The sequence below is a fragment of the Phyllopteryx taeniolatus genome, chromosome 9, assembly GCF_024500385.1.
Source record: "Phyllopteryx taeniolatus isolate TA_2022b chromosome 9, UOR_Ptae_1.2, whole genome shotgun sequence".
Classification (NCBI taxonomy): domain Eukaryota; kingdom Metazoa; phylum Chordata; class Actinopteri; order Syngnathiformes; family Syngnathidae; genus Phyllopteryx; species Phyllopteryx taeniolatus.
Genome location: NC_084510.1, coordinates 20,602,520 through 20,614,100, shown reverse-complemented (window position 1 = coordinate 20,614,100; position 11,581 = coordinate 20,602,520).

The following is an 11,581-nucleotide window of genomic DNA, read 5'->3' as shown; positions in this document are numbered from 1 at the left end:
ACTACAATGAAAACAACCACAAGAGCTCACACTTATTGTACCTGCACACATGCAGTGTGCTGGACACATGCATTGTGCTGCCAGCTGCACAAAGCTTACATTGTTTTGCTGCAAAGCTTATCAGATCGCCCCGAGCCTTTTTCTCTAACTGATGATCCTGTTTGCTATTGGCCTTATTTAATGTTAGGCCACACCACATTTGAATACATTTTATGAATAAAGTAAGCACGGCGGGCGACTGGTGAGAGGGTCTGCCTCACAGTTCTGAGGACTGGGGTTCAATGCCCGGCCCCGCCTGCGTGGAGTTTGCATGTTCTCCCCGTGCCTGCGTGGGTTTTCTCCGGGCACTCCGGTTTCCTCCCATATCCCAAAAACATGCATGGTAGGTTAATTGACAACTCTAGATTGCCCGTAGGTGTGCATGTGAGTGCGAATGGTTGTTTGTTTCTATGTGCCCTGCGATTGGCTGTCAACCAGTTCAGGGCGTACCCCGCCTCCTGCCCGATAATGGCTGGGATAGGCTCCAGCACGCCCGCGACCCTAGTGAGGAGAAGCGGCTCAGAAAATGGATGGATGAATAAAGTAAGGACACTTATTTAAAGCAGTAAAGCCTGCTTTAAAGCAGTAAAGCCTCTGGTCTCTATTTAAATCTGGGCGCCACGTGGCGTAACTGCGTGGAGGTGGGTTAGACCCCATGTTAGTAATTTCGTGGACCGGGACACCGCAGCCCATTTAAAAGAGCGACATCTGCTCTGCTGACGGCGTGATCACAGCCGACTTCAATGCTGTCCAATCAAAGCGGCTCCTCTCATTCACTTTAAATGCAGGACACTCACAGTCTAGCATGGAGACATCTCTGTACGGAAAAGGACAATCTGTAATTGCAGCGATCCATGCATTGTCATTGTCTTGACTACTGTGGCAACAGACAATGTTTGCGGGTACCCTTATTAAATACAGAATGAGCTAGTGATAATTGCTGGTGACTTAAAAGTCACCACCTCATGTATCTATCGACAACCCCGATTGTTTTTGTCCTTCCCCTCCTAGTAGCTGTGTGCCAGCCATTGGAATGATTTTTAAAAATATAATAATGATGATAATAATAATAATAATAATAATAACAATGCATTCAATTAAGTGATTTCTACAATGATTGAGAGGGTTTAATGCCCGTTGTTTCCACATTTATGAATGGAATAGGTCTGTCATCCACCAAACATGTCCACGGACCTCAGAATCTGTCTCTCTGTGCCCCAATCAAATTCAACAAAATCGCATTAGACCAGCTGCAGCTAAAGTTAGACGTGGAATCAGCAGGCATAGGTTTAGACAGAAAATCTGCCACCAAATTTTCACCCTGCGGGTCACATCTCCAAGGACACACCCTCGCTGCACCGAAACGCCCAGCTTGGTGCAGACCGATCTGCCAAGCATACCAACACGGGCAGCGAGCGGTGCGCTCGCACGAAAATCAAGACACACAAGCTTTTGTGTTGCACCGTCTACGAAACACACACATTACGCCCACTCAAGATGACAAAAAAATATATATGTATATCACACGAAATCCGTTGCTTGCCGTTAGTCTGTGATTTCCACACGCATCAGGATTTGAGATTGAACAGGTTTAACATTGGCACTTGTCGGCCACAAGTGCTTTCTGAGCAGATCAGGAAGGACTCTTAGCACACCCTATGCCACAGGATACTCGCCCAGAATAATCTTTCTGAGACATCGGATAATAAATCCTTTCCTTACTTTTTCAGAAGAAATGCTCAAATTTGTCCTGATTATCGCTATGTGTCGACCCCACTTAAACTTTTTTTACAGCTCTTACTGCATTACTTTGGTATGTTTCTTCTGACCATTTTTGTTCCCTTTTGAGCCCATCCATTTGTGGTCTTTGATAAGCGACGATCTCGACTGCTACGATAGCTAATCGCGCTTGCCAACTGGCTAGGTGCCATATGCTTGTCAAAAGGTCGAGTGTTATATGTGTTTATATGTGTGTTTTTGACATACTTGGCAAATAAAGATGATTCTGATTCTGAGGCTCACCCATGACCCTAGTGAGAATAAGCGGTATAGGAAATGGATAATGTAATGTAATTCCATTAACTTTTACCTTCCAGCTTTGCTAATTTTGTTGAATATTTTTCAGATGACAGTACTTGTATAATAGTCGGTCATGTTAAAATATTACCAGGCTGGAAGTCAATAAAGGATTTCAAGATAGAGACAGTTTGGCTAATGGCTGTCGTTAGATTGTGCGGTTGTACCTAATGTTGTGGTCGGAGTCACATGCAACGCTCCCATACTGTCAATTTACAGTTGTGCAGCCTACTGAGCAGTGAAGCAGTGGTTTATTAACTATGTCGCTCTTACCGAGCCAGGCTAAACAAACCTGCGCAGTGACAAGCACGCAAACCAAACACACCCAAACAATAGCGACAATCACCTCATGCATTGAATCAATAGTGGCCCAAAGCAGAGGTGTGTGTGTGTGTGTGTGCATGCGTGTGTGTGTTTGTGTGTGTGTGTGTGTGTGTGTATGTGTGTGTGTGTGTGTGTGTGTGTGCGTGCGTGTGCGTGTGTGTGTGTGTGTTAAGAGAACAGAGTGTTCTTGTGTCTAAGTTTGTAAATGCTTTACAGCTTGGGCCCCTAAACCCAAAAGGCTTATCATTACATTGCGGGCCCTGACATGGAACCTTTCTAATTTTGAGCACATTTCTGGGATTCCTCTGGGGCCAGAAAGGGTGTGCATTATAGTCTAGTAGGGAATGTTACAGTACATTTTAAAGTGTCTGTAAAGGGACAAAAAAAAAAAAAGGTTTTGTAAATATGACACACCACAGAGAACAGTGTTTTTAAAAAGCCTGCCAAATTTGAATGAATTAAAAAAAAAAATCACCATGTACGTTAAAAGCACATAAGGCTCTAAAATTATGAAAAATAAGGCCCGCCCTCAAACTGTAGGACTGTTTGGGCATGTTTGCTGAAGATGCTGGAGATGAGTCCTACACCTGTCAATCAAATACATTCGCTCGTACGCTATGTGCGCAAGTGTCTGTAGTCAGTTACTTGCTGAATAACGTGCGCCATTGTCTTCAGTAAACAGTTAACTTTCCTGTGTCTCTGTTATGTTGTGACCCACATGGAACAAAACGAGCAAGGCGTGGACATATTGGATCCCCACCACAGTCGAGCGAGCCCCTTAGCTCGTTAGCATATTAGCTCACTAGCCCGTGAGCTAACGAGCGAGTGAGTAATAAACAGTTCACTTTCCCTTAAGTGTCTCTGTTGTGTGGATCTACGCACGCCATATGGAGCGAGGCTGTGGAGTATTGGATGGACGTAGCCCAAATAACATAACACTTTAGGGAAGATGCATTTTTCATTTTGTATGCATAGCTTGACGGCTAACTGCATGATGTAATGGTAGAAATAGGCCAAGATATTATTACTAAGTAATCGGCAATTGCGGCGAATAGCCACAGACGGCGCTCAGAACTTATGTAGTGAGGAAGGGCCGACTCATGCTGTTCCCTGGTTGCATCAGCGCGCCCCTGTTTTAGCCCTGCCCAAAACAAATCAGGACAACTGAGATGCTGAAAAACTGTAGAAAATTCATTTTTAAATTGTTCTCAGTCTCTGTACGTTATCAGCACTTACCTTGAAACATATTTAATGTATTTAGGGGAAAAAAAGACTTTACAGGTACTTTAAGAAATCAGAAAATGATGATGAAATCGAGTTATAACAGTACAGTTTGTTGCTATCTCAAACATATTCCAGCGCAAGTAGTGAGGTATGTCTGCTTCGTACTCGTTTTTCACGCCCCCCACCCCCCCACCACAACCCCAACACCCCCGCCCCCTTTGCCTGCGTCATGATGTCATTACTCACAGGAAGCACCTTATAAAGCGAGTAGGGAAGAGAGATCAACATGGCACAGAAAGGAACACTTAAGGTGGTTCTTCTTCATTATTGTGACTCACACACACTTCCTTCACCACTTAAAAAAAATACACTTTTTAGCTTGCTTTCCTTTGTGTGGCACACAGGAAGGAGTTCCCCTTAGTGGCATTCCAACACAAATGTAGCACTACAGTGTGAAAGGGTGGAGCCTAGGCTCATCGGCGTAAATGATTTCTTCACAATGGAGGTCAGAGCATTGATTGCCCCAGCCTGCTGAGGTTATTAAATTGCATGCATATTCAGCCCACAGCCAAAGTCCACGCAGATACAAACACACGAACGAGTAGGAGGCTGTAAGGTGACGTCAACCATGTGAGCCTGTCGACCGGCACTGTGTACCAATAGGCGTCCGACTGACTTGTTTAGGCTTTGTTGACAGAAAGAAATCTCAACCATCATTCATGCAGAGCAGCATCGCACTTCCTTTTTCCTGACCTCATTTGAAGTTCCTGGAAGGTGAACCCTTATAGGCACAGTTTACAATGAAACTGTTGCCAAAGAAATCTTAAATATTTAGTATTGAGGCAATGTTCTAACAAGTGTAAAAATAAGATAACCAAAGTACAGTAAAACATACAATGATGTCCTCACCATGGAGAAGTGCCCTCGGAGGTGAGTATCATCCCACTCCTGCTAAACTTTCCATTGTTCTTCTGGTTTCCTATGTTGGTCAATTTCCAGTTGTATAATTGCAATCTTGCTTTTCCTCTGTCATCAAAAGTTACCCCTCTATGGTCACGTAACAAAGACCCCCAAAAAAATCCCACTGAAAATCCAAAGAAAAAGCAAAACAAACTTGGAGTAGAGTCGATATTCTAGAATCAGTGATTCGAAAAGTGTCGTACTAGTACCACTAGTGGTACGCTGGCTGCCTCTAGTGGTATGCAAATGAATCACTGAATTAAATGTTCAAACTGTGCATAATGTTATAGTGGCTAAAACATTTTTTTAAATCCAGTTTTGTACCATTGGTCAGTACAGTTCAGTTTTATTTAACTTTAAAGTATAACACATTTGCATTTAATCTTTAAGAGCTGTCTATTTTCAAACCTTTATTTAGGAACCATTTTGGTTAACAAGATATGTGCTTAAGTCAGTCTTTTTTATGTGCGTGTGACTTCTCAGGAGTACTTTTACAGAAAGTTGGGGTGAAATTCATAATTCGAAGAATTATTTTATATGTTATCATAATAGACAAAATTTTGGCCCAATATCTAGTGAGGATAAGCGTACAGAAAATGGATCGATGGATGGATTTCTTCTGGATTTTGACTTTGAAGTTTCTACTGTATTAAGAATTGTAACTGTAGCCAATAATAGAACACAAACTATCCCAATACAATATACTGTAGGTGATTTTTCCAGAAAGATGCTAAAAAAAGTAAATTATTACCAGTTCAATGAATGCCAGCTTACATTCACATACAGAAAATGCCGGATCACAGAGTGTGTATACAGTACCATACATTTAATTGCGCTTCTAGAAGTTATTTTACTCATACAGTAGTTGCTTTATGCATCCAAGAGCTGCAGTAGTGCACTTCAAAGCTGATGACACATGCCAGTACGTTACCGCTCTATTGTGATTTTGTCTCGCAGAGCCTCCCACATACACATTTGTTTCCTTCCATGGCAACCAATCACGAGGCGACTCGGCTGTCATCACTCACCCAAGCGTAAACCTTATTAAAGCACCTTTGTAAACAAGGCCGAGCTCCCTTAGATGTTTCGCTTCTTAATCACTTCCTCCATTAGCAAAGGCTGATGGGAAATGGAGAGATCGGATTGTAAATTGCCTCACAATACAAGAATGTTCTATTCTAGAGAGCAATACACACCACAAAGCCCTGATACAAACTCATTGTTGCGTCATGCCTCCACATTGTCATGCTGAGTGGTCGCAGTGTTACGAACGGGTTGGCCCAAGCCAGTCTGCCTTGTTGATCATGACAGGGTGTGTTTTGTCTCCAAGAAGAAGGCCGGGGGAGTTACTGGGAGGACGTCTCGTGAATCAAAGTCGTGTTAGTAATACTCGTGTTGAAGTTAGTTCACTTCGTCATGGTTTGGGCGCACTAAAAGAGCATGGGAACATAAGATTCCATTGGTAGTCACGATTAAACCGCACACCCTCCCTACAGTGTCTGACGTCTGGGGATAAGCTGCGAAAATGACAGCTGTGGTGTGAAGGAGGACGTCATGCTGCTCTCCAACTCTCCAGCTGTTGTGTGCGCGCGCACCGCTGGATTAGGCACAGATGGAAAGTGACTCCAAATATGCCTTGTTTCCGGCACATTTTTCCCACAGCTTATATTGAGCAGCGTGGTGAACATCTTTTAGTGATTAGTCAGTCCTGAACGGGACTGTGAACAGATGTATCCCCTGGACGGTGTTTCAAAAAGCCAAAACAGGAGTTTCTGGCGCATGGCCAATGACTATCCCAGGCTTCCGGTGCTCTTGATGTTGCCGACAGAGCAAAAAGTTTACCTAAAATCAATCAATCTTACAGTAACAAGCCATAGCCAGGGGAGCTCAGTCCCCCCTCCATTTCCCACGGGGGACGTTAAAATCGCACATCAGAGACCAGAGCCTCCTTTGAGGAATTGATAAAGATTTCAGATGTCCAGCGAGGAAATCGGCAGGTTTGCAATCAGATTTGTGATGCAGTTCGGTATGAATGCATAGCCACAGGGTTAAGAAACTACTGCTCTCTTTCGTGGCGAGCCAAGAGGGCAGGAAAACGTGTAAAGATGGATGGTCCACAGATGGGGCGCACTCAGTCAGATGGATACGTCTTGTTTCCACATTTCCTGCCCGTGTGAGCACATGCTGTGGGTGACGGCGGGTGAATCATTTGGGCCAGACTATGTGCAGTGTCAGAGGTATTTTATTTTATTTTTTTCCATTTTTGGGCTTAGGGCTTCGGTGGAGCCGAGGGGGATAAGCCAGGCTACCTCCAGCGGACGCATTAATTCCTCGCAGCAGAAACGATCCACATCACTGATCACACAAGCGTTTTCACAGTGAGGTCCGGCGGCCATTTTCCTTCTCTTACAAGAAAATACGATGTGCAGGTGCATACATTTGAAACAGAATGCGGCGGTCCACAGAGGCAACCAGGCGTGGGTGATTATGCTCAGCCCAATCCTTAACTCCGTCTATGGAATTTGAGGGCTGCTAAGGCCTTGAGACTATAATATACTTGAAAAATCAGTAAACCACCAACCACTTTGCACAACAGCAAAATGTACAGTGAACACCCGACAATTTGGAAACCGACCCAACATTTCCAGGAAAGCACAAAAACATGGTTGGAATATCATGCAAAATGTGCAGCCACCAGAGTTCAGCTAACATCAAAGCTAGTGCTAGTGGCACTGATCCACATGGATTGTTTCAACAATAGGGGGTTAGGTGTGTACTGATACTTAGTAGTCAATTTGTACCTGGTTTTGGTGACATTTGGTACAGTAGGGGAACAAAATGCTGAATCAAAATTCGTCCGTTCTTTTGTGCTAACAGGAACAGATTTAATAACAAGAAAAATGAAAATTTCTCGCGACCCTAGTGAGGATAAGCGGAACGGAAGATGAATGAACAGTATTTTGTGCCACAAAATGAATTTTTTTTTTGTAATTCAACAATTACAAATAAAGAATAATGCCATCCATCCATTTTCTGTGCCGCTTATCCTCACAAGGGTCGCGGGCATGCTGGAGCCTATCCCAGCTATCTTCGGGCAGGAGGCGGGGTACACCCTGAACTGGTTGCCAACCAATCGCAGGGCACCTACAAACAAACAACCATTTGCACTCACATTCACACTTAAGGGCAATTTAGAGTCTTCAATTAACCTACCATGCATGTTTTTGGGATGTGGGAAGAAACCGGAGTGCCCGGAGAAAACCCACGTAGGCACGGGAGAACATGCAAACTCCTAAAGAATAATGTATACCATAAAATATTTTATAATGTATTTAATAATATTTAACATTTTTAATATTTACATCTGTATAGATTCTCAAATTATGGTAATCCGCAAAGGTTGAACTGTTGTTTTTTTGTTGTTGAAGATGTTTTTTTCAGTAGAACTGAAGAAGGCTTTTGGATTAAAGGTGAAAGGTCTTCAACAAACAAGAACAGTCCAGTTGCATTGATTCAACTTTTGCGGCTTTTTAATGTATAACATCTTAAATATTTTCTTTTTAGTAAAATGTAATAGCAGGAGTATGTCTTCTTTTTATGAAATGAACAATGTAGACGATTGTAAAAGGAATAGTTTGAACATGGGTTCTAATCATGTGGAGTTTGCATGTTCTTCCTTTGCTTGCGTGGGTTCTCTCTGGGTACTCTGGTTTCCTACCATATCCCAAAAACATCCTTGTTTGGGCCATTGAAGACTCAAAATTGTCCATAGGTGTGAATGGTTATTTGCCTGACGACCAGTCCAGGTTGTACCCTATCACCTTAAGTCATCTGTGATGAAGATGAACTATGATGTCATAAAAACACCAATGGCATTTGTTAGCTGCTTTAGCTCCGTGTGAAGAGCCTCTATAAATTGTATTAGCACAACGCTAGTTGACGTTAATGATATACTGTATGATTTACTGCTAAAAGCCATTGCTAGCAATGATGTCTGCAAGTTGCATTTGGCAAGAGCGCAAGGCAGCGATACATTTCCTGTCCTTTACCTAGTATGTTCTTCTGCACTGTACTGATAGTTTTGTACCCAAAAATCTGAATATGCGTACATGTACCGTTACAATCCTGATCAGCGTATTTCCAAATGATTAACATTCCCATCTTTGATACATTGATTGTGTTCATGTGCTTTGTAGCATCCGGATTCATGAAGCAGACTGAACAGATGCCCAAAAATAAAAGAACAAAGATTAACCGTGACTACCACCTTGATAATGAGGACTAAAACGGAAAAAAAAAGCTTGACAAAAAAGGCTTAACTTGAGTCAGCGTCGCCGCTTTGTAAATGAAGCAAGTGGAAAGAACACAGTGCAGAGGTTTGAGAAGGGCTGTAATTATCTTGGAGCCGGCCGATTACTCTCGACTGTGTAGAACAATAATGGGTTATCAGTGCTCCATGTTCTATATTTAAGCAAAGCCAGGAAGGGATCTGCTCAACAAAGTTGGAAATAGGGTTTAAAACTGTAGAATACTGTACATTTAAATGAAACTTCATTCTGGAAGACACTTTGTGTTTAACCAATGTTTTGTATTGCAACTCTCAGTTGACTCTATCCACATTAGTGCCTTCCAAAAAACCTCTGGAGACTCTGTCGCCTACTCACTGTTGTGGTCACACGGCAGGAAGTAGATCAGCCGTGGAGCCGCCCCAGACCAAACACTGCGAGAGCCTCTGGAGCATGAAGGCGTGTGGGAGGTGTGCACTGAGCTCTAAGCGCACAAAGTGCTTCTTACTTCTTTGCCAAGTTGGTTGTGTCCACACTGTCACGCACATTAACTCACTTGGGAAAAAAAGGTGTGCCCAAATAAGTCACTTGATAGTTGTTGTGTTTACACAACAACGGGACGCTACATGCATTCGCTGCATCCCGAATCGAGCCACAGATTTCCAGTGCGCAGGAAGACGGGTGTCGTTTTACACATCTCTAAGAGATATCACACTCACATACACTCCCGCTGACCTCAGACCGCCTTGGGTGAAGGACTGCCTTTAAATAGGGACTCATGTCAAAGCGGTTTAGACATTGTGACACATTGCTCATGTTAAAAGAGCCTCGTTAGTATTCTCTAACAAGATGCACTCTCGCAAGAATGCACAGGAAGAGAAAGTAGTAAAATAGTCTGGCTTTCTGTTGCAGTTTCAAGGAGACCCAGCTTACTGAACAGGAAGTGATGGCCCTCGGGTATGCCTGCCTAATAATTATACCCGTCTAATTAAAAAGTAGCTTTGATCCCTCAAAATAGCTTCAAGGGATGTACCGCCACAAAGCTTCAGATTAAAATGTGTAATTTTCCATGAGTGCATATGTGTGATCAGTGTTCTACGTTTGTAAGTGACAATGTCCAACCATCCAATTACCACTCAGCCTTACTGCATACCAGTGCTCCTCTGTAATATCCATGTTGAACATTATACTTGTAGATTATTCTCATCTACAGTATATAAGGCTTTTTGTAGAAAACTCCAATCAGGGTGAAGTTAGTTGGTGTGGTTAAAGTTTCATGGACCGAATGTCTTGATTGAGCCAAAGTTTGGTGGTTGTCCAGTTTGGTCGCCTGAGCAGCTCATCTGTGTTATTTGCAGATGACCTCATTTTAGTGGCTTCACTTAATAGGGACTTTGAGCATTCAGCAGACCAGTTAGAGGAGAACCGTCACCTCCAAATCTGAGGCCAAGGTTCTCAGTTCGAATCGTTGCATTGTACCCTCTAAGTTAGGAGTACGGTTGTCCTTCAAGTGACAAATCATGGTGGAGTGCAGCCAAAAGGATAAGGTCTATATTGACTGGTAAATCTACTACTGTCACCTGTAATTACAATTCTTGGTTGTCGTAGAAAGGAAAAGGTTATGGATACGAGCGCAGGATGGAATGGAAGTACAAGGGCAGTGATGTTTGATCTATTTTTGTATGTTCAAGAAGCAAGGCTTTATCCAATTTGTCATCATGGTATTATGCCTAAATTGACTTCCTTCAGACTTGATTTTGTTTGAAACGGCCTCATGGTTAGGGGTTGTAGTGCTCCCTGTAATTTAGCAGGCTGAGAATTTTCACTCCAAGGGCTCTATTTTGATGATCTGCATAAATGTGGCCTAGCGCTTGGCGTGACTCCGCACGGAGGCAGGTTAGATCAGATTTTCGAAATTTCGCAGAGGAGCGCGGCCGGTGTATTTAAAAAAGGGACGGTCTGCGGCGTTGTGTCGTCATTCCCTTTAAATGCGGCGCGCAAGTAGGGCGCTGAGAGTCTTTGAGATGGCAGGAAAAGTACGATTATACGGAACTGCAAGCACACCTCCACGGCCGGATGATGTAAATGAAAATCAAGATACACCAGTTTTTGCCCTCCGCAGGTCACGGGAAGAGAGTCCCAATCGTGTAAATTGAGATTGTTTTGGATCCAACAATGGGACAAATCACAATATACAATATGTATAAACATTGCCTGGGTGTAGGCTTTGGAATAAATACACTACAAACAAATCCATGTAAAATATTACTGTCTTAAATGTTTTCCAAATTAAGAGTCAGTCAATCAAAGGTTGTAGTTGGAATAACCTTAGGAAAAATTTGTGCCAGCACTAAACAAACTCAAAATAATTTTGCTGGCACTCTCTGTGACAAAAAGCAGACTTGACACTAATTGCATTTTCCTACTCAGCTAATGGCTGCTCTGACAGTTTACACATACAGAGCGGGAATTGACATTACTAATGGGGAAAGATACAAATAAATGGAACGGACCAGCTGGCCTGTCCCTCGCACCTTGCAAACGCCACTCCCTGTTGTCTACCGGCCTTTCGTGTTTGCACGGGCACGTGTCCACATAACGTAATGCTGATCGCTCATGTGACACAGCTGTAACTTGGCAAACATGGCCCTGTCATATTGCTCCAAGCTGGT